The sequence below is a fragment of the Antechinus flavipes genome, chromosome 1 (assembly GCF_016432865.1).
Source record: "Antechinus flavipes isolate AdamAnt ecotype Samford, QLD, Australia chromosome 1, AdamAnt_v2, whole genome shotgun sequence".
Classification (NCBI taxonomy): Eukaryota; Metazoa; Chordata; class Mammalia; order Dasyuromorphia; family Dasyuridae; genus Antechinus; species Antechinus flavipes.
This window is the reverse complement of record NC_067398.1, coordinates 288,492,398-288,515,831: the sequence shown is the minus strand read 5'-3', so window position 1 is coordinate 288,515,831 and position 23,434 is coordinate 288,492,398. Positions and strand designations below refer to the sequence as shown.

General features: G+C 34.3%; 1 protein-coding gene across 1 annotated transcript in view; it reads left to right on the top strand.

The window, feature by feature from the left end:
- The window catches only part of ROR2 (receptor tyrosine kinase like orphan receptor 2), a 312,511-nt gene that overhangs the window by 67,860 nt on the left and 221,217 nt on the right, over nt 1-23,434 (top strand). The gene's annotated exons all lie outside the window — the stretch shown is intronic.

Below are 23,434 nucleotides of genomic sequence, written 5' to 3'. Positions count from 1 at the left end.
TGCCTGGAGCAAAAGGAGCCAACAACCTCATCAGTGCAGAAGCAGTTGGGCAGAGAGGCTATTGGCTGCAGGCATTTTTCATTGCCATATTAACAATGGGGATCTCTTGGTTTTGGGTTCCAGGTCAGAGAGAAGAACTGAAATGAAGCAAGAGGCACCATTCCCTTATCCCACAATTAGAAGAGCTTACAATAATACCTCTTATTTAAAAAAAAAAAAAAAAGAATTGGCAAAGAAGTACCCAACCATAGAAACTTATTATGTGAACTGGGAAGATGGGAGTTCATCTTCAAAGGAGGACAATGAAGTAAAGAAAGTTTCTACACCAAAGAGTAAATGAAGAATGGCTTCCTCTTCAGAGAGATTTTTGTAGAAGAACTCAAAAAAAATTTAAAAATTAAATGAGAGACATTGAGGAAAAACTTTTTAAAAAACCCTTACAAGAAAAACAAGATTATGAAAAATGTTAATTAACTAGAAAAGGAGCTATAGAGTCTCAAAGATGAAAATAAATCTTTGAAAATTAGAATTGGGCAAGGAGAAATCATTTGAAGCTATAAGAGATCAAGAAATGAAAAATATAGAACAAAATGTGAAACATCTTTAAGAAAAACAACAGATCTGTAAAACAGATCAAGAAGATAAAATATAAGAATAATTGGACTACCTTGTAACCAAAAAAAGAACCTTGACACAATAATGCAAAAACTATTCCAAGAAAATTGTCCTGAGGTGATAGAATATAAGGAAAAGTAAAAATAGAAAACTCCACCAATTACCATCTTTAGATCTTTGTAGTAAACATGTAGGACTATTATTGCCAAATTTCAAAAACTCCAAATCAAAGAGAAAATTTTTCAAGAAATAAGAAAAAAAGCAATTCAAATATGCTGGAGCTACAATTAGAATTGTACAGGACTTAGCAGTCACAATAAAAAATCACAGGTCCTGAAATGATGTATACTGGCAATCAAAAGAATTGACTCTATGGCCAAAAATATCATTTTCAGCAAAATTATCCATGTTATTGAATGAAAAAAAGAAATGGACATTCAATAAACTTGAAGATTTTCAGGACTTTCAACCAAACCTGAATGCAATCGAAAATGTAACATATAAGAGTCAATATCAAAGATCATTTTCAAAGAATTTAGTGAACAAATTGTTTATATTTTTTACGTGAAAACGTATACCATATGTTTAAGATTGACTCAGTAATAGGATAGCCCAAAAGAAAAATTGAGACAGTTAAATTAAAAATAGTAATTATGTTATACAAATGAAGTGCAGGGGAAGAACAGACACACCTCCAAAATTTGTAAAGAAATAAGGGGGAAGGAAAGATTAGAAGGGGAAGCAAAGGGTATGGGAATAAGACAAGAAAGGGATCCATGGATGAGGAAAGGTTAAGTAATAGCAAGGCAAGGTAAGGAACAGTATTAAAGCAAAGACGCAGCAGGGATAGGAAAGATGTGTGTGTGTGTGTGTGTGTGTGTGTGTGTGTGTATGGAAGAGCAAGGTATATGTGTGTATGTATATGTATGTACATATCTATATATGTATAAATAAATATATCCTTTCTTAACTATAACCTGCTGGGGGGGAGGTGGAAGGAATGAAAGGGGAGGGAAAGAATTAAAGTAAAAATGGTGTACAGCAGAGAACAAAAGAATGATTTACAAGGAAGTAAAGAAAAGATGGACACTCATGAATATAATTTCTTCTACATACTTTCTTGAACTGGAAATTCATTATTTGTAGTGTCCTTTTTCATTTTCTGGAAGTCTCTGGGGCAGCCTTCTTTTCAGTAGAGTAATCACCATGAGAATAGTCAGGTGTTAAAGTTCAAATCTTTTATTATCTCCTTCACAATCTCGTTTCCTTGCCTGGGGCTCAGACTAGCTTTCCAGAGTCTTGGTTTCAGTGGAGAAGCTAAGTAGGACAGGCGTGCCACCACGGTAGTGTGAGATGGAGTGAATATATCTGGCTCTGGATCTCTTCCAAGTCTGTATCTGGCCCTTCTGAGTCTCTCTCCTTCTGAGACTCCCTTCTGAGTCTGTCTCTGTCTCTGAGTCCCAGCTTATATGCTCTACACTGAGTATAAACCAATCATTATATCACTAGGAAACCATTATTTGTTGTATGATTAAATCAATCATATTGAACTTAGAGAACTATTAATCACCATGCTAAACTAGATAATCATTGTTTCATCAATTCCACTGACTTACCAGCTTGTAAGAATCCTTGTTTCAGAGTTCTGGTCCATAACAATTATTATATATTTTGAATCCTCCTTGATGTTTTGCTGGACAATGATAATGTTCTCTTTTGTTTTGTATTCCTTTTCTGTTTTTCTTATTTTGTTTTTAAAAAAATAAATAATGTTAAAAAAAAAAAAAAAGATTGACACCAGCAATTGGGTAATTCAAAAGAAAGATTGGGACAGAATTGAATATGATCTGACTCTAAAAAGCAAAATTGTCAAGAAAAATGTAAAAATAGTAATCAGGTTATACAAATGAGGTGCAGAAGAAGAGGCACAAAGGCATTAGATGGGGGAAAAGAGCTCAGTTTTGAAAACCTACTCACATCAGATATGGATGAAATAGGAACACTATTTATATACCATAAAGCACCCTCCAAAATCTATGTAGAAATAAATGGGGTGAGATGGGTGAAAGGGAAAAGCAAAGGATGTGGGAAGAAGAAAAGGGAAGGATCCAAGGGTGAGGGGAGGAAGGGAAGCAAAAAAAAAGACGGACACTCAAGAACATAATTTCTTCTACTATTATATATCTATTCCTGAACTGGGTAATTTATTGTCATACATTTTGAATCCTCTCTGATGTTGTGCTGGGCATTTGGCAATGTTCTGTTCTGCTTTTTTTCTTTTTTCCATTCTTTTTTTCCATAAAATAAATTTTTAAAAAATTACTTAACTGAAAAATAATGAGTCCTGAAATTTGAAATTCTGGCAGGAAATTTCCCTCAGAAAAATCAAGATTCTAAATATTACCATTTGAGATTGAAAACCCAAAATTGATTAATTTAGACTTTTGTCCTGAAACTAAATTATGGTCTTATTTACTGTAAGATGTGTTCTCTGATTAAGAAAATTGTAGTAAATTAGAAAATACAAATCACATTTGCTGCCAAGTATTAAAGCAATGTGTGAGATCCTAAGCAAGTCACTTAGTTTATCTGTATTTTTTTCAATTTCCTCATTTGTAAAGGGAATAAATAATAGTACCTACCTTCCAGAGTGTTGTATCACAGAATTGTAAAGTGCTTAGTACAGACAATACCTAGGTACAGGTTGAGTGCTTTATAAATGGTATTAAATGAAAGTATTCTATAAAGGTCTTGAATATATTGAAATCCAAAAGGGATAAAATGAATGGTTTTCTATACAGGATAATTTTGAAATGCATTCAATGAATTAATTTCAACTAACTGGTGGTGAGTTTTGTTTAATGTATAAAACATTATATACCTGGCATCCTACATGCTATTATTGTGTTTCTAAAATTTTTTTCATATTGTGAAATTTGGGAAACCATTGTATTAGAAATGCTGTTAGGGAAGTAACAATATCTGCATACTGTTACATTCTGAATTGAATCATTAAAGAACTTGGTCAAAATTTTTGAAAAATATTTAATGGGGTATATTTTGCTTTAAAAGAGATAATGATAACTTACTGTTGGGAGGAAAACTAGCAAAGTCCTCTTAAAGATACACTTATTTTTGAACTTCTTTGGGACTTTCAGATGAGTCATCCGTACAATGAAACTGAGCTGAGAAGAGTTTTTTTTTTTCCTATTATGGTTTATGTCAGGTCAGTATTAGAAGGACATTTTTGATACCATCATAATTCCCTCCTTTTTCCTTTTATAGAAAATTTCTATAAGCAGGGCAGATTAACTAGGTGGCATGGTAGATAGAGTGCTGGAAGTCAGCACTGAAGTCAGGAGGACTTATCCCCTTCCCTTTGCTTTCATCTTTACTACTTCTCTTAAGTCTATCTCATCCTATTTCTCAAGTATGTTCTAGTCTAATATTTCATTGTCCTTATAGAATTCCTCATAATATATCAATTTACAGCTAAATTTAGCTAAAAATTTACTTACTAAATTCTGTTGAATCATTTCAAAGTAACTCCAGTTCTGTTTATTCCCTAGTATGTGAAACCTTCTACTAGAAAAATGAAGCTAGTTCTTTAGGTTTCTTCTTCTTCACTTTAGATTTTAAATTAGTATTGAGTTCTCACTTGGAAGGTTGGAAGTGGGTTGAATGTCTGGTCTAAGCAGAATTCTGCTTTCAAAGTTCAGTTTGGGAACCTGTATATTTTTGCAAGTTCAGTGCTCTGCAGCTTCCTGCCCCAGGTTTACATCTTTTAGTTTCTGTGTGATTGGATTTGTTTATTCTGTTGCTGGATTCAATTATTATTAGCCCACTGGAATGTTTGAAAGGCCCTGAATGATTGATTTGCTGATTCATGTTTGGTTTTTTCTTCTGCTTTGGTTCGTTCCACTGCAGGCTTATATATGATGCGAAAGCATATAATCAGCCAGCTGTATAGCACACTGTGTACAGAGTGGCACATCTAGAGAGTGGAAGCCTTATCTTCAGGAGTTCAAAACTAGCCTCAGGCAGTTACTAAATGTGTGATGTTGGTGAACCCTATTTTGCCTTAGTTCCCTCATCTGTAAAATGAACTGGGAAAGGAAGTGACAAACCACTACGGAATTTTTGTCAAGAAAACCTCAAATTGGGGTCATGAAGAGTCAGGCACAATTAACAAGAAAAGGTTAGAACTTAATCCCTACTTCTCTTGAGCTCTGGAACTTGCATAGGGAATATCCTGCTTTCTTATCACTACTTCTCTTTTCTCTGTAACAGTGACCCTGGACTGAATAGTGAATGGCAGAGCTTGATAGTTACTGTTCCTTCTCTCTGTGATAGTACATTTCTTGCATGGATTTTTTTTTTTTCAGACCAAGTGTTCCTTGCTCTGGTTTTCAGTTCTTTTACCATCCACGGGCATAGAAATACTTTTTGCCATTTTTGCCAGTTGTTGTTGCTTTGATACATTTCTGGCCAACTCTTTCTCCAATGTTCTTAAACCTCTTTGTCTCTCTTTCTAATCTGTTCTGAGTAATGTTTCATTATAACTTTTTAAAAAACTTTCCCAGAGTTCTATCTGTTGGGTTTTCTAAGTTTTAATGAAGAAGATTATAGGAGCTAAGGCAAAAGTATTATTTCTTACTTTGTTGTCCTGATTCAGCCCCTTAAGTCTTTTTCAAAGACAGTATAGTTGCTCTGGAAAGTTTTCCATTCAGAAACTTAGGTACACACCCAGGTACCTTCCAAAGACTTCACTTTGCTTGATCTATATGGACAAAGATCTCTGAAAACATAGACCCCACAGTGTCAGGGGTGAGCTTGCTAGATGATCTGCTTTAATTTTTTTAGAATTGTATAGACATCGCTCTAAAAAGGGAGATTTGTGGTGACTCAATAAATAGGTACTATGAGGATATCTAAGTGAGGAATAGAATTATATACAATTTGAAAAGTCCAATAAGTCTCCATAGTTAACTTTTTGCATTGGAGGGAGGCTGTTGTCAGCAGCTTATTCTAAATTGTCTAGCTTCTAGTTATAAAGATTAGTAATTATGAAATGCTAGACCCAAGTAAGCTTTTTTGTTAAACAGAGAAACAAATAAATAAATGTTTTCTCCCTTCTCTGTGTATTTCATATTCTTACATTTTGTTTATTATCTAGCTGGAGTTTATTTAGTTGTATGAGGTGATATATGAGTTTGGATCCATTTTTCATTAAATTACTACCTCATTTCCCCAATTACATTTGTTTTATTTAGCAAAATATTTTTGTTTTGCTAAGTTTATTTATTGTGTTGATATTTTAATGTTATAATATTGATCAATTTCTTTTTTTTTTACACAGTAGCAGGCAATTTTATTGGTACTTATTTGTAATGTGTTTAAAAACTAAGTTATTTTTTAGAACATTATGGAAAGAATACAGTGATCAAAGCTACAGCCTAATAGAGTATGACAAATACAAAAAGAGTCAGCTTTACTCTTTCCTAATTTCTTATATTAGCTTTCAAATATGTACCAATTATTCTAATGCCAAGCCTCTAAAATCATATAACACATTTGTGATCATTGAAGTTCTTGACTATATGTACTTTCATTTTCTTCCCTGACATATGCAGTTCTTTATAATCAGATGATAATATGCCTGTGATGCATAAGTTGAATATTTCTGGTTTGTTGATGATATAGATAATTATGTTCTTAATTATGAGCTTTTTTGTGATTCAAGATATTAGCTTTCTAAAATTTTATCATTTGTTCTTTGATGGTCTTTTCTTTCCAGTAAGGTTCTCTGCAGTCTTGATACTTTATCCAGTTAATTATTTTACTTTGAGTAAATGCTATTTGAATTTCTTTTTAATCTTGGAGTAACTATGCAAATCTGTATTAGCTTCTCTGATGTTTATATATCCATAAAACAGACTTAGTAGATGAGGCAAAAGTCCTGTTATTAAGAAAAGAAGAAGAAGAAGAAGATTTGAATTATCTAGATTTAGATCATAATTGATTTAAATATCTATATAATTGACCCAAGACATCATTTATCCTGCCTGTATGTGATCAAAAATCTTGCTCGGAAGAAAAAAAGGTCTGGATTGATCATCCATTGGCAGATATTGTCAGCCACCCAAATTAAAGCAAAATTTAAAAAAATTTTTATGACATGAATTTCAGAAAGATTTTGAGGGTTTTGCTAGATTAGCATGAAGCAATATTTAACTCTTACATAAAAACAATTTTGACTTCTATAGTACCTGAACCAAAAAAAAAAAAAAAAGTTTAAAAGGAATTGTGGGCTATTAAAAGAAATTTGAGGAAATGTGAGGGAAATTATTATTATTATTATTTTGCTATTGCTCTTTGGGTCTAAAAGGCAAATATGATTCATCAATTTGTATAGTTTTCTCTAACTTTACTACACTTCCTCCATTTTATTTAATGACCTTTTTTAATTTGTGAAAAAAGGGAGCTTGTAAAAAGCTCCTTTTTTTCTTATAGAAACAAAATATCTTACCAAGAACTCACTGATGAATGCAGGAAAGATTTATTTTACATTCTTGCAAGAATGAGGGCCTAGGTTAGTAGACACACCTTTGAAACTCCAAATGCAGCACTTTATTTCGTATCCTGAAGTTCCCCTCCTGATTTCCCAATATTTGGATATTACAGAAGTTGCTTGACATGAATCTTCACCCCTCATTTCATAGCCAGTTCCTGACCCAAAGGAGCTTACATTTTAGAAGGGGGAAGATAACAGAAGGGCTAGTAGTAAAGAAGGAAGGATTCTTTTCTAATCTCAGGTCACCACCCCTGATTACAAAAGTAAGGAAATTACATTATTACATTCTTTTGGGGGAGATAACCTTCACTCTTGATTATTCTTTGATGTCCTTGTGGATTTCAGTTTTCTAATTTAAATTTTATTTCTCCAATTTAATTTTCATAACTGTGGAAACTAAATAAATGCCCATTCCATTTCTCCCATGTAAAGTCCAGGTTAGCACCCTGGATGCCTTAGAATCAGCCGGAGTCAGGATAAGCAAAAGTCCTTGGTCTTTATTCTTGGTATTTAGGGGGAGAAGTGAAGGGAATGGACACAAGCTCTGCATGACCTCCCTTCTCTTCATCCACAGCCAAAGTGACTTTGGCTTGTCTTACTCTACCCTCTAATCCCTTCTACAATTATCTGTATACACCAAAAGATTGAACCAGCACAGAATAGTGAGAAGGGCCATTTTCTAAGCATATGCTAATAAAGTATTATCCAATCAGTAATTAGCCTTAAGGGCTTGATTGTCTGATTCCAGTGCACCAACTCAGAGTTTCAGCCCTTTACACTCACTCTACCTATAGTCATTTGAAGTTTTTGTAACCCTTTCCCTAAAATGTAACCCTTTATGTAAATTAGGCATCTATATAGCTTGATATTTCCAAGCTGAGTGTCTACTAAAGATGTTTTTCTCATTAGGATATATGATTCCTGAAAGCAGGCACTTTTTTCAGCTTTCTTTTTATTTCTAGGATTTAGCACAATTCCTGGCTCAGAGTAAACACTTAAAAAATGCTTATTAGGTCACAGACTAATTGATTGACCAACATAATTGGTCTCATCTACACACTGTAAATTATATGTGTTTGTGTGGGATGGGAGTACTAGACCCTCTTTATCCAAATTGACTACTCAGCAGCATCTTCAGATATTCAGGAAGCATTTATTCAGTCCTTGCAAGAAGAGGTTCAAGCACTCCAGCTGAGCAGACACAGAGCCTCTCAGCTCCAATCTCCTAGCATGGGTGTAGCCCTGGCCTCAGAAACAAGGAATGAATTATATAGCAAAAGATTTGGAGTCACTGGATCATTGGATGACCAATGGTCAACAATGCTGTCTACTTCCTGTGGGCAACTTCCTGAAGCTTAGACTTTTCTGATTTTTTCTGCCTACAATCCTCTGAGAATAGGATCATGTGACTCCTGAAAAAGGCTTAGGGTCTGACCTACTCCATCTTATACTTTTGAAAATTTCTCACACCAATCTTGATACATTTTTTACATTAGGACATCTTTGTTATCTAGGCCTTCAGGGTTGTTCTTCTTTTCAGTACCAACTGTAACCTATCCTATATCATTTAGAACCAACACCTGTACATCAGTGGAAGCTTTCAGGAACCATTTTAGCTAAGAAATCTTGAATTATTCTAGTAATTAAGTGCATAAACAAGTGAGTGATAGAATATTTCTGCTTAAAAGCAATGAGCAGGAATCCAAGACTCCACTTGCACCAACTCCTATTATCTGTCTTGGAAATCCTGTCATCATAGACAAGAAACTGGCACCTGGCAGCCAATTATCCATAGAACTACAACACGTGGAGACCCAGTGGCCTCAAGGCTATATTCACATCATTCCCACCTCAAGTAGTCCAGACCCAGATTCATTTGGGACAAAGGGATTAAGGTTTCATCTTCTGGAGCCACTTCAGGCTCATAAGGGATGAAGAGCTGGTCTTGATTAGTGAGGTCCAAACTGAAGAGGAGAGACAAGGGCAGCAGCATGGGGAAGGGGAAAAAGGGTGGTGAATTCATGGTTTGGAGTTTGGAAGAAGGAGCTCTAACAAGTAGATTAAAAATGCAAGGAATAAATATGAGTAAAAGAAAAAAAATAAACAAAATTGGAGTTAGTATGGTAGACAGTAATCAGGAACCCCACCCAAAGGAAGACTATATAAAATCCATCTGTCAATCCTCCCCTAAGTATGTACCCCTCTTCCAGATAGGCCTTTTTAACAATCCTTTCATAATTTATTTGTCTGAGAGCTATATGAGGGAATACAGAAGTTAGGAGTTAGGGAATTAAAAGTGCCATGGTTAGGGACAAACAGGCAGCAGCATGGGCAGCTGAATCTGCAAGGCTGTTTCCCTTGACCTGAAGTGAATCCTCTTTCCTTCCATATAGCACCCATGAACATGAAAAACATGAAAAGCTTATTTAAAGTCAGTATAAATATTCACTCTCATTACTTTCCCCAATTCTAAAGCTCTGATATAGGCAAAAATGCATGGAACCTGATGGGGAGCCAGAATCTCCAATGACTGGCCCATAATGAGCTTAGGGACTTCCTCAATTAGAAGAGCTGTGAGAGCCATTTCTCTAAGGCTTGAGGAGGGTCACCCCAAAGACACTAAATTTTTGTGAGAAGTAAGCAAGGTGTCTGGAATTGGGTCTCAGGGGCTGAGTCAAAACCCATAGGACCTGATCCCATCTTTCATCAACATACAGAATTAAAGGCTTTAGATAGCGTTAAGGATGAGGGGAAAGATCAGTTTAGCTTTAAAGGTCTTAAAAGCCTTGGTCTGATCAAGGAGTGATGATTGTCTTCTTTCACAGCAGTGAGCAAAAGGAAGATGGGAAATGACCCAAATACTTAACAGACTGACTGCTGGGCAAAGTGGACTTTCAGACTAAGTAACTCTTATCCCAGGCAGCAAGAAAGTTAAGGCTTTTATGGCAGCAGCCAGAGAAGCCTCCAGGGTTGGACTGCAGATCAAGATATCATCTATATATATTGTGTTCATGTCTTCTACTGATCACTTGCTTTGATTACAGAAATTTGATATAAGAGGAAAAAGCAGGAACATGATTATAATATAATATAATCAGTCAAAACATTCTTCAGGGCCTCAGCCTAAGAGCACATATATGACAGGATAAAGCATCCTTTGCACTTTTTGACAAGCAATCATGCAGTAACAATTCTACCTCACAGCCAAACTCAGGAATAATTGGGTGGGTTCTTATTCAAAGAAGCACTACTGGGAAATTGAGTCAGAAGAACTGCCATTAAGCAAAGGCTAAGGTTGTCCTCCCATCTCTTGCTCAGATAAGACATCCTCTTGTAACAGCTCAGGAAGGGATTCTTGAGTAACTTATGCCATTCCTCCCAAATGGTTGGTTACTGACTTAATGATCCATCTAGCAATCAAATTCAAATTTGAAATTCAAAACAATATTAATTGCAGTCCTGAGAGATATCATCTCAATAGGAAGTTTCACCAATCAGAGGCAAAACAATCTTACAAACCATTGTGCATAACCTATCAAATGTGCCTGTAAGACACAGTCAAAACTAGTGCAGGGATATCAGGTTAAAATTCTGCGCTGGGTACTTCAAGAAAGCTGTAGATCATGTTTGTTATCATATTCACTTAATAAATCTTAAATAATTTGCTGAAGATAGATGGAGAGCTTGGTAGAAATAATCATTTCCAGAGAACTTGCAGTTCTAAAACTCTTAAAAGTTTCTTGCATTGCTAAGCAGTGGAATATTTGATACAGCATCAAAAATGACTTTGACTTAAAGCATCCATAAACTTGAAAAATAAAAAGATTCAGTTATTAACAATAGAAGCAATTAATTGGTGGGAAGGAGCGGTGAGCTCCAGTGAGTGAGTTTGTTTTCTCACTCCTAAGGAGCAGCCACATTCAGTGTTTCCCCTTTCCTTTCCCTCAGCCACATGGTATCTCTCCTAACTCCACTATACTTCTCAACCCCACTTTTCCTCCTTAGAGTAACTCTTTGAGGGTGCTAAGTCCAATTTAGGATTTAACCTGCCAGCTAAGGACATACCCCAACCTTATGGGGTATTTCCTTTCTCCTGAAATATGAAAAGTTCCATTAAGAGCTTGCCCCTTTCCATAATAAATCTATCTTTTGCCAAAGATAATAGTCAATATGAATTCTTCACATGACTGAACCCTGACTTTTAGTGTCTATCATCATCTGGTTTCTTCATAACCCGCATAATACCTAATGATTTTAGGTTTCAATATTATGACAACAACCCCAAATAATTTAATTAGCAATTTCACAATCTTCATAAGTGATAGCCAAATAAACATAACATAGCCTATAACAAAAATGGATAGGAATCTCATGTAATTTACAATCCTTCCCAATTTTATTTTATTTTTTAATTATAGCTTTTTATTTACAAGTTATATGCATGGGTGATTTTACAGCCTTGATAATTGCCAAACCTTTTGTTCCAGTTTTTCCCCTCCTTCTCTCCACCAGATGGCAGGTTGACCAATACATGTTAAATATGTTAAAGTATAAATTAGATATGATATAAGTATACATGTCCAAACATTTATTTTGCTGTACAAATAGAATTGAACTTTGAAACAGTGTACAATTAGCCTGTGAAAGAAATCAAAGATGCAGACAAAAATAGAAGGATTGGGAATTCTATGTAGTGGTTCATAGTCATCTCCTAGAATTCTTTCGCTGGGTGTAGCTGGTTCAATTCATTACTGCTCTATTGGAACTGATTAGGTTCATCTCATTGCTGAAGATGTCCACATCCATCAGAATTGATCATCATATAGTATTGTTGTTGAAGTATATAATGATCTCCTGGTCCTGCTCATTTCACTCAGCATCAGTTCATGTAAGTCTCTCCAGGCCTTTCTGAAATCTTCCTGCTGGTCATTTCTTACAGAACAATAATATTCCATGTTATTCATATACCACAATTTATTCAGCCACTCTCCAATTGATGGGCATCCCCTCAGTTTCCAGTTTCTGACCAGTATAAAGAGGGCTGCTACAAACATTCTGGCACTGGTCTTTTTCCCTTCTTTAAAATCTCTTTGGGCTCTAAGCCCAGTAGTAACACTGCTGGATCCAAGGGTATGCACAGTTTGATAACTTTTTGAGCATAGTTCCAAATTATTCTCCAGAATGGCTAGATGTATTCACAGTTCCACCAACAATGTATCAGTGCCCCTGTTTTCCCACATCCCCTTCAACATTCTGCATTATCTTTCCCTGTCATTCTAACCAATCTGACAGGTGTATAGTGGTATCTCAGAGTTGTCTTAATTTGCATTTCTCTGATTAATAATGACTTGGAGCATCTTTTCATATGGCTAGAAATAGTTTCAATTTCTTTGTCTGAGAATTGTCTGTTCATATCCTTTGATCAATTAATCTTTCCCAATTTTAATGTGTACACCAATTAAAAAGTTATTTTAAAAATCAATACTTTTACCTTGTGATATTCTAACTAGATGTTCCATTCAAACTATCATTTGCTTTTGCAAATCAATCTCTTGTCCCTTATTTTTAAAATCACTTTTTTTTAAACTTTAAGATTCACAATATAGCTAATAAATAACTTTAGACCAAATTTCATATTATACACATGTCCAGCAGAGCTAATAAAATTTTAAAGCATAGTTCATAATTTTTACAAATTACCCAATATGGGACAGTTAGATGATGCAGTGGATAGAGCACCAGCCCTGAAATCAGGAAGACCTGAGTTCAAATCTGGCCTCAGACACTTAACATTTCCTAGCTGTGTGGGCAAGTTACTTAACCACTTTTGCCTCAGCAAAAACCAACAACAAAAACAAAAACAAAAAAACAACATTAGAAAGCAATATACTGCTTCTAATTATGACATACAAATATGTGACCTCTTAAACTTAAAATCAAATCAAATACAGATTTAAATTTCCAATATTAATGTTTGGATATTTGCACACAAATTTCTAAGATCTTGTGCTTTAAGTAAACAAATTCACAATTCTAGCACATACTATTTAATAGTGATTGTCTCATATAATTATAATAGTAAGAGATTCATCACATACAACTTACAAGTCATCTTGGAAACCAACTAACTCTGAGAGACAAACTAGGGTTAAGTTTTTCAGAACAGTGAAAATTCAATTCCTCAGAAACCATGAGCAGACAATGAGAAACACTGAAAACTAAGTTTCCACAGAATGTTACAAGCCTCAAGATACTGTAAGATAAATATCTCTGACCATTTCAGGAGAAGAGACTCACTGGGCTTCAAACTTTTGGTGAACATGTCTAGGCTAGAAATTAGTTTAAAATGACCAGATTTAAGAACAAGGAAAAGGCTTTTTGTTATTGTACTTGCTTAATAAGCTTCATGCATATAAGCTGACATACCCTGAATAGAAATAGAATCTCATTAACAGAACATGAGATGTATGAAGGCGGAGGAATTTGTTTAGGAGTAGTGTGTAAGAAAGTATATAATCCTAAAGGGACCTAGGTAGTCAATTCTTTGGGGAGGGAACTGCAACAAACTAACAGCATAAAGCTTGTTTGCTTCTATATCTAATGTTCCCTCTTTCCATTTAAGAGGTGGAGCCCACTTTTGGTCAGAAATCTAGTCCCTTTAGACTTTCTCTCTCAATAAAGTTTCTTTTGTTATCTGACTTTTGGAATAAGTTTGTTTCTAACACTAACCAGATTTATAGAATTAAATGAATGAACTATTTCTGTTCATTCTCTTTCTATTAGAAAATAATAGGTAATTTTGGCTTATCCAATTATACATAACCTTTATAATTACCTGACAGACAGGGAGTTGGAATTATTACTTACATTTAGAGATAAAACTGAAATTCCGGGAGATGAAACAATTTGTCTTAAGAACAGTTCTGGTAGCCTTGACATCAGAAATAAGTAATATTAGTCATTGGAACTTCCTGATCCATTATTCCTAGGCAAAATTTGGTATACCAATAGAAACCTATAAGTGTTGTTTCTAAGTTTAGGATTATTAGAAATTTGAATGTAGAATATAAGAGTGAGGGATGAGTCAAAACCTCTCAAAACTGATATAGTGGTATTGAAAATTAGATTCTAAATCTTTTCTTTTTCCCATCTTTCATACCTCTCTCTGAGTCCTCACAACTTTCTACTCTTCCCTTCTATTTTCTTTTGCTCTTTCTAACTTAATCTGGAAGGTTTGTCACTTTCTTTACAAAAAAAATGTTTAGAGCAGCCTTCAGTTTTGGGATTGTGAAATTGGCCCAGAAATTGTCAGGCATAGCCTTTTCCTTGAGGCTGTTTATCAGATTTTGAAATATTCATTCATCTGCCAGATTTTTGTCTACCTCAGATTATACACTATTCCAATGGTATAATTTGAGGTTTGCCAAGAAATATTCCCAAATGAGCTCATGACATTACAGGAAATAGAGGAGTAGAAATTTTATTTTTTTGGAAGCACACAGGAAAGTGACAGATACCGGGCTAGCCCTGGATTCAAGAAGACCTGTGTTAAAATTTAGTCTCAGATACTTAACTAAAATGTCCGGACTAGCTCTCTGGAGTCAGGATCAGTCAAAGTCCTTGGTTTTTAGGAGGAGAAGTGAAGGAAGCAGGCAAACTGCCACTTGGCTCATTAAAGATGAATCCTGGACTTTCAAGTCTGGAGCCTGGAGTCTTCCCTCCTGAACATGCTGCTGGTAGAGGGACTCTGACTGATCCAGAGGCCCTCCAATCCTTCCCTCCACCTCCCCACCACAACACATTCAACAAGCACCAATTGTGAGGAAAGCTATCACATTACCATATCATCTAAGTATATGTTTGTAGAACTATTATCTCACATTGATTAGGTATTTAGCCTTAAATACTCTGCTGTCTTAGATTCAAGTACATCTTTTCAGAGTTCCAGCCCTCTACACTTAACTGAATGACTCTGGGCAAGCCTCTTAACTGCCATTTGTCCCAGTTGTCCAGTTGTAAAATAGGGATAATAACAGCATATATTTTTAGCATATATTTGTTCTTGTTGAAATTTTACATAGTATGTAGAAGTTTGTAGAGAAAGTAAGGTAGCCAGCTAATGGCACTTCATATTGAAATAGATCTTTTGTTAATGTATACTGATAACTGGTGGTGAGTTCCTGGTAAATTCTTGCTTCTAAGTCAACAATCTTCTGATTTTTAGTTTTAATAACTCTTTTGCCTAGTTTGGGGGGAAATGGCTAATAATAGAAGAAAACATTTTCTTTCCCCAACATTTTGAACTTAATTTGAAGATTACAAAAGCATTTACATTTATACTGATATCTGAAGTCCTAGGGGAAGGATTAAAACATTCTTTTGTTTAAATAGTTTTAATCAAAACTATTCTTGGGGTTGGGGAGATTTTTCATTTTAAAATTTCCAGTATTTTCTTTTGCTGGCTTTTATAATTTTTTTTTTACAAGAATGTTAAATCATTTTCATTTGCTTGCTCTGATATTCTTTTATATTTTGCTAATGGCATTGATTTCAGCACTGGTCTTCATCACTCCAAGCTATCATTCTTCCTTTAAACTGTTTACAATTGTATAGTGGTATGTTGCAATAGGAGAAAGAGTTACATAGATGCTTCATAGTGATGTTTTCATCTCATGAAAGCTAGACTATTCCACTGTAGTTTGGAAATTGCTTGTTTTTTGGTGCAATGTACAAAATTTTGGGAAAAATTTAATGATACAAAATTGCAGGTATGGGTGTGTTAGTTTAATCTTAGAATTAGAGCAATTCATTATCCCTTACCAAATGCTTCAAACAAATGTTTATTTAGCCCTAGCTAGTGATTGGCCTCACTTGCTAGTGTAAACAAATGAAATGAAAGACTGAAGACAAAAATTATTAAATCAAATCATCCCTCTTCAGACCTCCAAGATAGCATATGAGCCCTCAAAGATAATTACTGAAACTATCCCCTTGTGCCTTTTTTATCTTTTAACATTTTTGTGAACCCTATATAAGCCGAAAGGGAAAATGGCAAACATTTTAGAAATGTTTGCAATATGCTATCAATGATGTGTGGAACAGCGAATCCAAATTAAAATCAGAGACTCTTAGAGTAAGAAAAAGCAAAAAAAGTATTTGTTAAGATCTCATGAGAAAGGGTATCTTCTAAAGGGCGTCAGTTAAAGAAGTGCAAAGCACAAACTACAAAACACAAGATTAAATAGAACAGAAGCCCCCTTTTGCTTTTTGATCTTTTCTCTTATTGTCTGGGAGAGTCCAGGCTTATATTCTAAATATGGACATCTATCTCAGGACCAACAACAAAAAAAAATTGCCTTTAAAAGAAGTACATTAGAATACTATTTAGGAGTTGGGGTAAACAGGAGGGGAATGTTCATTCAAGATAATTGAACACCTGCTGCTTTTTAGCTATAGCTTTTTATGCCACAGTCTCTTTGAACTGTTCTACCTCAGTTTCCCTACACTAGGTTCCCTGAATTGTTCTATCTCAGTTCTGCTTCAATCCCCTTAGTTGTGTAAAAAACAAACAAACAAACAAACAAAACCCTCTGGTCCATTACCATTTGTTCTAAGATTGTAAATTGTCAATGTAAGCAAGATAAGGGAGAATTCAGACTTCCTGACTCCTTCGGTCCTCAAGAATTTACTTCTGTTTATTCAGACATCCTCACTCTGGCTTTTAGTAAGAATTTACAGCCTCCCCCCATCCTGACAGAGCCAAATGGATCTGTGAAGAAGTTTCCCACTTCTTTCCTCTTTTCCTTTGTTTGTAAAAAAGGCATATAAGGGGTTGGGATTCTCCTATACATCACTGGATTCTTTGAGATGACAGTCTCGAATAGCCCTGGGACCAACATGGATCCATTGGTCCCAGTATATCTCTCCATTTAATAAACTATTGAATTGGTCTCTAATCTCTGTCTGGCTGGACACTTTGAGACAAGAGTCCTGTCCAGTCAGTTAGGCTCTCCCAATTAATAATACATTAAAAATTCTCTAATCTCTCTCCTGCCTCAGTTTCTCCGGCATTGCAAGTTCAGCTTGTTATTGCAAAGTTTCAAGTCATAATTAGGGCATAGGTTGAAGCTACATTCTTATGAGAGAGTCTTCATTCAATTTATCCCATCCTCTCACACCATTCTTAATACATTTTCTTAACCATTTGTGTTCCTAGTAATTAGAGTAGGTACCCCTTCACAAACCTTCACAAATAAAAATGTCATCATGAAAGTTAGCAACAACAAAAATGCTAAAAGAAACAGATAGATATAGAGGTCCAGCAACAGATATATAGACAGCAACAGCAACTAATTCAACTTCCTCCAATCATGAAGTCCCTATACAGTTTAAAAATTCCTCTAAGCACAATTAATTCCCTCTCCCAACAAAATATTTCTAATTGCAAAGTCAATTTTAGAGGTTATAAATTGTACTTAAAAGCCCATTCTTGAGGCTCTTCATAAATCTTTTTAAATCTGGTTCTCAGCCTCCAGTCTATAGTCTCAATCATCTATAATGTCTAGTAAGGTTCTTCTCCATCTGGAGGGATACTTCCTCAATACCTTCTTATTTTTCTTTAGTCATATGCTGTTAGAATCCTTACAAAGTGATAAGTCAGTTGCCTAATTTAGCGTGGTACTTAGCAAATTCTCTAGCTCACTAAAGTATTTAAGTACTCAATGGAGTTCACACTTTTGGGAGATTCACAAGTCAGAAACCTACAATCCCACTCTCAGAGGAGGAGTCAACCTTTTAGTTCACACCTCTAAAACAGCATAAAAAGGAACTGAGTTAGTCAAGTCAGTCAGTTCAGAAGATTGACAAGCTAGAGACTGCAGTCGGCAGAACGAAGGATTCAGAAGAGGAGAACCAAGATTCAGAGGGAGCTGGAGGCCACAAAAGACAAGTTGCAAGAACTCTTGGAACCAAGGAGGGAGAGAGACCTCTAAGAAAGCTAACCAGGCCCAAGAAAAGAGATAAGACTTGGAAGGAGAAAATAAACGTTTGGATTTTATCAGCTGGCTGTATTTGAAGTGATTATTACTCTGAACTGAAACTAAGGCTGCCTCCAGAAACCTCCCCAAGAAAGCTGCTCCCAGAGAGAACAATTACATTATATAAAAGAAGAGAACACCACAATATGCCAAATTTTCTTACTTTTAATTCTTTGTTAAAGGAAGAAAGCAAGACAAACCTTAAGATTTAAATAGCTTTGGACCAAATTTCACAAAATTTATACCACATATCCAGTTGGGCTGACAAAATGATGAAACACATCTCATAGAATTTTTACAAATTACCCAATATACAATTTAGAAAGTAACATAGTAGCTTAAATATATTTCATCTAATAGGAGATACAAACATGTGACCGCTTTAGGTAAGTTACCAGAGAACTTTAATTTAAAATCAAATCAAATACAGATTTAAATTTCTAGTAGCAATACTTTAGTGTTACTGCACACATTTCTAAAATCTTATAGCAGAATAAACAAGTTCACAATTTTAGCATGAACTAGTCTACTCCTTCCTCCCCTTCTTCTCCCCAACTTAGAGTTTAAATTTGAATTGTATAGGTATTTGAGAGTTTCTGCAACTTATTAATCTTTCCTGTTCCCTATTGACAAAATGTAAATTATAAGTTTTTTGTGGCATTGAAGAAAAGGAACTAGGAAGTTAGTCTTAATTAATGAAGCATCAACATTGGGCATTAAAATGAAATTTATTTTTTTAATAACAATATTTATTTAATTTTTATTTACTATTTTTAAGGCTTTCTATTTTTAAAACATGTTATTGTTTTCAACATTCACCCTTGCAAAACCTTGTGTGTTCTAAATTTTTTTCTCTCTCCCATCCTTCCATCCTTTCCCCTAGATAGCAAGTAATCCAGTGTATGTTAAACATGTACAATTCTTCTATGCATATTTCCACAATTATCATGTTGCATAAGAAAAATCACATCAAAAAGGAAAAAAATGAGAAAGAAAACAAAATGCAGTTAATAACTACAAAAAAGTAAAAATACTATGTTGTAATCCACATTCAATCCTCACAGTCCTCTCTTTGGGTGCAAATAGTTTTCTCCATCATAAGATCATTGGAGCTGGCCTGAATTGTCTCATTGTTGACAAAAGCCATGTCCATTAGAATGGATCACTGCATAATCTTCTTGTTGTGTATAATGTTCTCTTGGTTGTAACATCAATTCCTTAAGACTCTTCTTGAATTTTTCTTCAAGGTGAGAGGACCATGGAAGGAGAATTGCCTTCAGAATGTATTAATTTTTATTTAGTCTATTTCTAACGTCATTAGACTAACTTCCTGAGCTACCTTTTGAAAAATTAAAAAATGAATTATGCAAACACTCCCATTGTTTATGCTTAAACAACAGTGTAGTAGCTCCTTTAAATATGACACATTGGAAGTCATAGAATAGAGAAAATGTTTAATACTTTTAATTGATAGAAAAAGTATTTCCTTCACTGTACTTAAGTTCAAAACAATTTTACAATGGTAAAAATGTTGATGCTTTAAAACTTGCTTGATAATTATAAAAAATATTTGATTTGATTTTATAAATGCATACGTAGATATATACATATAGTCTTTGTCATGACACTGTAAAGAGAGATATAAATTCATAGCACAATGCAAATCTTGGGTGTATATTAAGATTTTTGGATTTTCTATTATCTACTTCAGAAGGATCATAGAGCATTATATACCCACATATAATTATGAAATATACAAATAATATGGTAAGTGAAAGGGAGTAGGCATTTGTGCCCTCTTGGATTCATAACACAAAAGTGTTTTTATGAAATATTCTCCAGTGAAGAAGTGTGCATTATATGTATATAGTTTTGGCCAAATCCTGAGCAAAAAAAAAAAAAGTCTTTTTACTGAGGTCTGAAAAAAATCAATTAGAATAAAATTTTATGTTTCAAAATTTTTCCATTTACTTGTTTTTAAGATTAAGATAAGAATTCAATAAATATAACATAAGCTTCATTTCTTTATTGCCACTCATTAAGGAAATATGAAATATGAATATGAAGATTAAATATGTATTATTGTCCTTATCTTTAATATACAAAGACAAGCAAGAAAAATAGAGAAAATAAGATGTAGAAACATTAAAATGGAATAATAACTCATGTCATGTTATATTTTTGCATTACTTATAAATGACCATCATGATTAAGAGGGAGGGGTGGTGTTGCAGGATTGACCAGAACAATTAAGAACTGAAGCAGAACAATTCAGGGAAACCGAGGAAGGACAATTTAGAGAAATTGAGTCAGGATAATTAAGGAAACTGAGTCAGGATAATAAAAGAGAATTGTAGCACAATGTAAGGTCCTGTGGTCATGGGGTCACAAGAGTCAGAATTGAATGACTGAGCAACTTGTCATGCATACCAAAGGAAATTATCTCAAAGAGGACATTTAGCCAGCAAGAAGTTCTTTGAAACCATATTTTTATTTAATATGAATTCTGACAAATTAATGTTTTTTTAATACTGAAACTGTCTTATTATTTTCTTGTTATCTAGAGTTTTTGTGACCTTACATAGGTAAATGTTTTCCTCAGAAGAACAAAATATTACATAGGCTACCACAAACTTTCTATTAAAATCAATTCCATATCCACAATTTGTGACAATTTCAGGCTGCCTGAAATAATGTAGTCCATATTTGCTGAATGCAAAGGAATTTTTCTTCTTTCTACATCTGTACTTTAGTATTTAGGATTTTTAAAAATTTAACCAAAAAAAAGACTCTTAACTTTCTGTGTTCCTTTTAGTTCTTAACTTTAAAAGTGACCCCAGCTTTTTTGAAGAAGGGAAAAATAGATTCTTTTAAAAAATTCAAAGATGATAAAAATAATCTCTTTGTTCTTTCTTTTTAATGTGGCTGACATTGAAAGTTCCACTTTTTAACATAGGATATTGTATAGAGAGCACTTGACTAGTAATTAAGAGAACTGAGGTTCTAACTCAAGTTTTCATTGTTGGCTATTGTATTAGGTGACACATATCAGTAATTTTTCTGGCTTTCAATTGCTTCATGTGTAAAAAAGGGAAAAGAGATTAATTAAATTCTCTTGTTGTATCACCAAGATAGTATTTACAAACTGAAAATGAAATGGAAAATATAGGCTATTATTTTCAGTTTGTAAATACTATCTTGGTGATACAACACCAAGGAATTATTAATCAATTAATCATGCACCAAGTTGTAAAAATATTACAAATCTAGTATCTAGTCTTATTAATGGAAATAAAAAAATTGAATGAAAGTTTGAAAGAAAAATCAAAATAGATTGTCTGCCCATTCAGTAATTGGATGTAAATATTGAAGGCTACTTTTAGTTTTAGGTTCTCTATCTTGAAAGCAAAAGTCGAACAGCTCAGTGAAAAGGGACCAATAAATTTTATGTGGGAATGAAACACTGAAATTAGGTTTATAGGGGAAAAGAATGGGAGCAGGAATAAGAATGAGAGTTTAGAGACTGAAACTATCAATCAGTGAACCAAGAAGTATTTTTTAAGCATGGTGCCAAACATGCTGCTGAGTACTAGGAATGCTTGTACAAAAAATGAAACAATCCCTACTCTCACCCTAATGAGAATAACACATACATATAGAAATATAAATTATACAAATATAAATACATGTTAATGTATAAAAGTAATAAATACAAGGTAATTTGGGGAAGATACTAGTAATTCAAGGAAAGGGGAGAATAAAATCAGGAAAAGTTTCATGTAAGTTGTCACTAATAGAAAACTTTAGTCTTCTATATAACAGAGAGTTTGGAGGATGGCTGTCATCATCTTGGAACTTGAGAACTTTCAGGAAAAGTTTAAATACGAATTATTAAACGTGATGGTTGACTAATTGATGCAATTGATACCATTCACTGGAGAACAACCCCGAAGATAATGGCGTATGATTGTTCCTATAGAAATGAATTCTCTGGAACTGGTTTCCAAGTGTGGTCAACTAGGGAGGAAGTGAAATAAGTCACCTTTTTGACCAACTATGATCTTCCGTGTTTTCCTCCAGTGACATGAACCTCCAAATCCAAAATAGTTTTAAAATAGGTTATTGGCTAAGGAGACAGACAGAAAAAGATGTTGCTTCTTCCTGGAGTTGTGATGAAGTTGTATTATAGAGAGTTCAGACACTGAAGTAAGGACATTTGTCTAACTGGTCCCATGTAGGCAGTATATATTTCCCAGAGAAGGGCAGTTTGAAGCCTATGTCAGCAGATAAACATAAACATTCCAATTTTAGGAACCTCATATATTAAGCCATTGCTGTTATTGTTGTTGGCCCTCCATTTTTAAAGAGAATCAATTACATCAGGGGTGTGATATCTTGATTTGCAAGTAAATTGGATTTAAATGAGTCAGGGCCATGCAAAGTCATCAGCTTCACTCTTTCCTCCAGAGTCATCTGAATCCCTTGGGAAGACATAACTCAAGATTACTGGTGATGGCCCCAAATGCAGTGGGAGATAGGGGGAGCCAAACATATAAGCTAACACCTACATAACTTTATTATTTAATATATTTACCATACAATAATTTTACAATATTATCATTTTACTATTCGACTATTTACTATTTTATTGTTATTATTTTACTATATCATCTTACTCAAAGTCTTATGGTTATGGGTTAGTAAGGAAATAGTAGGTATAGACACACTGAAAGCTGTAATCACAATCCTGCACATAGGAGACCCAGGGTATAAATTCATCTTCTCACTACTCTGAAACAGCAATGGAATTTGACAGTCCTTTGTTCCTCTGGATTGTCTGAGTAGGCTTCTAAAGGATCATACTGCTTACTTCCTGGCATGAGGAAGGGGGTGGAAAAGGTATCCTAAAAATTGTCTGCTTTATCTAATCTTGGCCTTCTTCCCACAGCAAGCAGGGATCTCACTCTGTGATTGAAACATATACCCATATAAAATGTAGAAAAACTTTTGTGAAAATAATTCCATTCACCATTAGCATATGGAATTGGTATGTGGTTATGAATGTGAAAGCCAATAGAACTTAGAGACAAACACTTTTTGTTGTGAAAGAAGTCAGCAGATATCCAAATAACAGCCCTGAGTGAAATAAAGCTGGCAAATGAAGACCTGATTACCAAAGTTGGGATTGTATGCATGTTTTTCTGGAATG